At 39.9% G+C, this 6432-nt stretch overlaps 1 non-coding gene across 1 annotated transcript; it reads right to left on the bottom strand.

The window, feature by feature from the left end:
- Positions 1-2925: 2925 nt before the first annotated feature.
- LOC125918186 (small nucleolar RNA SNORA70) lies at positions 2926-3058 on the bottom strand. Its single transcript, XR_007456393.1, has one exon. It is a non-coding gene; the product is annotated as a small nucleolar RNA SNORA70 (small nucleolar RNA).
- Between the last annotated feature and the right edge of the window lie 3374 nt (positions 3059-6432).

The raw sequence follows: 6432 nt of genomic DNA, 5'->3' as shown, positions 1-6432 counted from the left end.
TTTATTCCCACAGGCCATAACAGACTTGTGGAAATAGTGTACTAAGGTGTTGCTCACTGCTCTTCACTTTCCTGAGGGTGTGTCGGGCTGGTTAAGACTTAGCCGGGTGGTTGACTCTTTCAAATAGTGGGAGAAGGGAAGCAGCAGACAGTCGCTCACAGACAGAGAGAGGGCCCCCAAGGGGATGCCCACCCACACTTGGCAGAACCCTCTGGCAGAATCATGGTAGGCAAAATCCCAGAGATACTCTGCAGGCTGGGCAGGAGGATCTAGCAGACCCTTGGGGAGTGGGTAGAAGGTAGGACTCCCAGGCAAACATTCCTCCCTGGGGCACACATTTCCCACCACTGCCCTTGCCACACGGCTACTTCATTCTAGCTCTAAAACCCTGACTCAGATCTGCCAGGTGCACCTAAATCTTATTTAGTCTGTGGCAAGTATATTTTCCAACAGCTGAGTTGTTTTGTGAAAACTGGGTGCCCACCTAAACTGTACACACATGCACGCACATCACACACACACACACACATGCACAGAGATGATAGCTTTCTGTTTTAGCATTTGGTGAAATGCACATACGACTCTAGCCCCATCTTGCTTACAAAGTCTTCCCTGACAACTGCAGCCCAGGTAGATCGCTCCTTCCTCTGAGCTCCCACACCAATTCTAGGCATTCAGGATTCAGTAACTTAGTTATATGCTTGTCTGTCTGGTCCTGGAACTGTCTCAGGGCAGTAGTTCATTCCCCCAACCACAGTTGTAACTTGTTTGAAATTAACCACCATGTCTTACATTTCTTTTGGATCTCTCACTGGCTTGGTTCATAGTAGGTTGTTAGTAAATAGTCAATGATTGGTTGATCCAGGTATGAATTGCATAGAATTTGCACTGAAGTGAAATTACATTAAGAAAGATAAGTTTTCAGGGCACCTGGGTGGCTCAGTCAGTTGAGCATCCGACTTTGACTCAGGTCATGATCTCATGGTTCATGAGTTTGAGCCCCGTGTCGGGCTCTGTGCTGACAGCTCAGAGTGTGGATCCTGCCTCAGATTCTGTGTCTCCCTCTCTCTCTGCCCCTCCCCCATTCCTGCTCTGTCTCTCTCAAAAATAAACATTAAAAATATATATATTAAAAAAAGAAAAATAAGGTTTCCAACTTTCACAAACTAAATTAAACCTGGATCAAATATTGACATATTAAAAATTAAACTACTAGAATAAAATATGGTTGAATTTATTTATAATTATGGAATGAATGAAATCAGTCCAGCCTTTCTAGATAGGACACAAGCCCAGAAGCCATGAAAGGAAGAAAAGATAGATACATTTGATAACATAAAAACATTTTTAACCTTCTCTATGGCAAAGATGCTTTTAATTTATGAGGAATATGTACAGGTCAAGAATGATGATGAAAAACCTTCCATCCAACCCCTAAATTGTAAGAGGGTAGAAAATGGCCAAATTTTCTCCTTCTGACCTTTGTTCTTCACTCATCCACAAAAGATTATTTCACCTCAGCTAAAATCTTGATCTTGCTCCCACTTCAAACTTTGTCTTCGTAGGTATGTCTTCCTCCTTTCTTCCCCTCTCTCTATTTTCCTTTACACTCTGATCCTTGAATATGCAAAAAGTGAGGGGCTTTGTGGTGGTGCTATAGGGAAAGAATAGTTTTCTTTGAACTTGCAGCTGTTGGCAGAACTATTAGACAAGTGACTCTCAATGGGTACCCCAGCCACTTACAATGTCAGAGTAGCAATTATTGCATGGTTGTCAGAGGCTACTGCCTCTGGGGCAGGGTGGCTAACCTTTCCTGAGCGGCTTGCTCTACCCTGAAGTCAGCGTATTAGATGTTCTATTGAGACTTTTACTATAACACTATAATCTTGGGAAACTTGTAACATCAGAAATTTCATGCAGCACCTCATTTTAGGGTGAAGAACTAAAGGAGAAAATCATGCATCAGTTTTTAATTGTGCGTTTGCTTTCTAGGTCTGATTTTATTCAGAACAACGGAATCAAACCAGGAATGTATTTTTTTTCTCCTTAGTGCAAAGAGAAAACAGTCTTATTAATGTTGCCAAGCAATTGAAAAAGGTCTACTGTTTAGAGAGAAGATGCTCAAGACAGAGGAGGAGGCAGAGGTGAATAGATGAGCTGTGTTAGATGGTATTTTTGAGGATATCATTAATGAGGATGATGTATAAATAAGGAAGTGACTGAAATTGATCTAAGTTCATTTTAGCTTCTTTGGGAACACCTTAAAAAGTATCATTGTTTATCAGGCGGAAAAGAAAAGTCGATAGTGAAAGAGAAGCTTATCTTTTGTAGAGTATAAACTATTACAAAGAATAAAGAGGAATTAAAACTATCTTGTTAGAGTACCTTTAGAAATGCCCAAGTCTTGACATTCTGATTATTTCAAAAAGCACTGAAAAGACACAAACATGCAAAAAAGGATGCCTTTTTGTTCTTTTAGCATTTCTTTTTTTTTTTTTTTTTTTTAGACAGGAAGCAGGATTTATTGGTGGGCATGAATGGGGAAGGGCAGTGCTGAAGTTCTCATGAGTAAAGAGCCCGCCATTTGTCCAAGGGGCCACGATTAGTGGTGTATTTGACCCCACAGCCGTCTGGGATGGGCTGCTTTTGAGCCACCATGTCTTCAAATTCATCCGCATTAAACTTAGTAAAGCCCCACTTCTTGGAAAAGGGGATCTTCTGGTGGCCAGGGAACTGAACTTGGCCCTACGTAGGGCCTCAATCACATGCTCCTTGTTCTGCAACTTGGTACGGATGGACAAGATGACTTGGCCAATGTGGACCCTGGCCACTGTGCCCTGGGGCTTTCCAAAGGCACCTTACATACCTGTCTGGAGCCTAGATTGGAGAAAGCATGAGGCCAAACCTCAATGTCCGCCAGAAAAAAACTGTCTCCAAGGTCCCTCAGGGCAACCCATACAACCAACAGGCTGCATACACTACTGAGGAGGCTGCTGTTTGCAGCCATTGCACACTGGGCCCCACGAGGAAAGAGCACAGTTAGCTTAATTGGCTGCAGATCCTTTAGCATTTCTTTAACATATTCTAGAAGTGAAGTTTTCTCATTTTTATCTAGGAAATTTGGAAAAGAGGGTTGTGTTTTTGGTTTTTCATTATAAATATCACTTGTTTTGTTTCCATGCACCTTTATGCAAGATGAAAGGCAATGTTTATACATAACATTTCGTCCAAGGGTATGGAAGATTTTTTTTTAAGTTAATTTATTTTTAGAGAGAGATTGCACACAAGTTGGGGAGGCAGAGAGTGAGGGAGAGAAAGAATCCCAAGCAAGCTCTGCACTGTTCATGTGGAGCCTGACATGGGGCTTGAACCCATAAACCATGACCTAAGCCAAAATCAAGAGTGGGACATTCAACTGACTGAGCCACCCAGGTGCCCCTGGATATGGAAGATTTAAAAATAATAGAATTCCGAGATGCCTGGGTGGCTCAATCAGTTAAACATCCAACTTAGGCTCAGGTCATGATCTCGTGGTTCACTCATTCCAGCTGAGCTCTGCATCTGGCTCTGTGCTGACAGCTCAGGGCCTGGAGCTTGCTTCGGATTCTGGGTCTCCCTCTCTCCATGCCCCTCCGCCACTCATTCTCTGCCTCCCTCTCTCTCAAAATAAATAAACATTAAATTTTTTTTTTAAAATAATAGAATTGCAGTTTGCTAAAGGAAGACATAAGCATGACAAGTCATCTGATGAGTCTCAGGCAGAATTGCAGGGATAACCGTTCTAAACACAAGGAGTTTCTTGGCTGCCAGAGGGAGTTTCCAGGCCACACATCAACCAGCTCATTAATGGTTGTTTCCAAAGGGTTCCATTCAATCTGGTTAATATAAATACTCCATTATTTTTACTATTTGGAAAGTAAACATATCAATATTGAAAAATATGATCAATCATATTAACAATACTTCTATATGGCCTTATGTTAATTGGGAAAAAAGTGGGATTCCTTTGCAAATGATATAAATATCTTGAAGATATGGATTTTACTGAATCACTAAGAGATAAATACATGAAAGGAAAAAATGAAATACAAGCCAATGGAGATGCATTCGTGGAGGAATGGATAAAGTTAATGGTGTTATTTGCTTTAAAAAATTTTACTGAGAAGAGTCAAATAACTCTGTTTTGACTGACCCAGGAGGGTATCATAGTTGGAGCGAGATTTCAGAACCTGGCAGAATAAGAGAGGAGTAGTTGGTGGATTCTTTGGGACTCATGGCCATTAAATGCTTTGTGACTCTGACTTTTTAAGTATAAATGGGAGACTATTCTTTTTTTAAATGTTTATATATTTATTTTGAGGAGGGGGAGGGGGACAGACAGAGAGTGAGAGGGAGAAGCCCAAGCAGAATCTCAGCATGGAGCCCAATGTGGGGCTTCACCCCATGAATTGTGAGATCATGACCTGAGCTGAAATCAGGAGCTGGAGGCTTAACTGACTTGAGCCACCCAGGCGACCTGGGAGACTATTCTTTTAAAAATACAGGCAACTATTGCTTGAAACATCTCTCTCTCTCCGTCTCCTGAAGATAGTTTTGATATTGGTGTCAAAATTTGCTCATGGACAAATTTGTCTTCTTGTTTATAGTTACAGTTTAAGCAATTGTGCCTGGGACAATTCTGTCTTACAGCATGAAAGGAGATAAACACAATCTGAGTATGGTGAGCATTTAGACTAACCATCTGAACTTCCTTGGCTATTGTAGAGGCTGCAGTGTTGTCACATTAAAGTATAGGACTGGGCAGGTGACAAATTTAAGAGCTAGACTTGGGTCTGACCTGGATCTGGGGCTGCTTAAACAAAAAGTTTAAGAGAATAAGAGTTTCTATTGCCCTGCTCAAGAAGCTCAAGTCAAACCTGATACTTCTGCTATTTGACCTACATACCAAGATATATGGTTACATCAAAATCCTTGTTGACAACATTCACTACTTACTCTAGAGCAGGTGTTCCTCACCAGGGATCAAGAAACTCTTAAGGGATTCAGTAAATTCCCCGAAATTATATGCAAAACTTGATGTGTAGATGAGTGTAAGTGTTTTTCTAGGTATTGTTCATCAAATTCTCAAAGGGGCAGTGGTCCCAAAACAAAAATAAGAACTGCTTCTCTAGAAGGGAAAATTTCCCCAGGATTTTCCAAATGAACACAATTCAATAATTTCTGGCTACTTTTTTCAGAAGAGTTGAGTTGAACAGTTAAAGCTTCACTGTATTTTCCTTTTTGTATAATTTTTATTGCATAAAATTACAGAACAGTATTTTTGTTCCTCCAGATTTAATCTTTTTTTTTTTTTTTTTTAGTGTGTGTTAGTTCATTGGTTACAAATGAAATTCATGTTTAAATTTCTATTTAAGGGGTGCCTGGGTGGCTCAGTCAGTTAAGCATCAGACTTTGGCTCAGGTCATGATCTCATGGTTCATGAGTTCGAGCCCCATATTGGGCTCGCTGCTGTCGGTACAGAGCCTGCTTCAGATGCTCTCTCCCCCCGAAAAAAATAAACATTTTTTAAAAATTCTATTCAAATGAAAATGCTATTCCATACTGCAGTATTCTATTTAAATTCTAGCTATTTTAACTAGAATATTTCAAAGACCATTTCAGTAAGAAACAAAACTATAGCTTTCTCCCAACTTAGGGAATACAAAATGATCAAACTTTTTATCACTGAAAAGTACTTTAGAATTCTAGTCAATCACGTAAGAAGTCTTAAAAAAAGGTATAAATAATAGCTCAATATAAGAGATAAAATGGAATAATAAAAATGCTCAATTAAACCCAAAGAAGGTAGAAAAGGAGGGTATACAAACTAAGAAGTAGTACTCAAGAGAGAGAACAGCTAGGAAGATGGTAGAATTTGTGATACCAACAATCACTTAAAAGTGAGTATCTAAACACCAGTTAAAAGACAGAGATGTAAATTTTTTTTTTAATGTTTATTTAACTTTTGAGAGAGAGAGAGTAAGACAGAGTGTAAGCAGGGAGGGGCAGAAAGAGAAGAAGACACAGAATCCGAAGCAGGCTCCAGGCTCTGAGCTGTCAGCACAGAGCCTGATGCAAGGCTTGAACCCACAAACCATGAGATCATGGCCTGAGCCGAAGTCGGTCGCTTAACTGACCGAACCACCCAGGCGCCCCAAAAGACAGAGATTTAGACTGAGTAAAATAGCAAGACCCAATTACATGCCATCTATAACAAACCCACTTTAAATGTAAAGACTAAGATTGAAAGTAAAAAAATAGAAAAGTATAACATGAAAAGGGTAACTAAAGGAAAGCTGGAGTAACTATACCAATTTCATACAAAATAGACTGCAGAATACGAAACGTTATCAGTGTTTTATTATCAATAAATAAAGAAGTCAATTTGTAACA

This window comes from Panthera uncia, unplaced genomic scaffold, assembly GCF_023721935.1.
Source record: "Panthera uncia isolate 11264 unplaced genomic scaffold, Puncia_PCG_1.0 HiC_scaffold_521, whole genome shotgun sequence".
Classification (NCBI taxonomy): Eukaryota; Metazoa; Chordata; class Mammalia; order Carnivora; family Felidae; genus Panthera; species Panthera uncia.
This window is presented reverse-complemented; position numbering and strand designations above follow the sequence as displayed.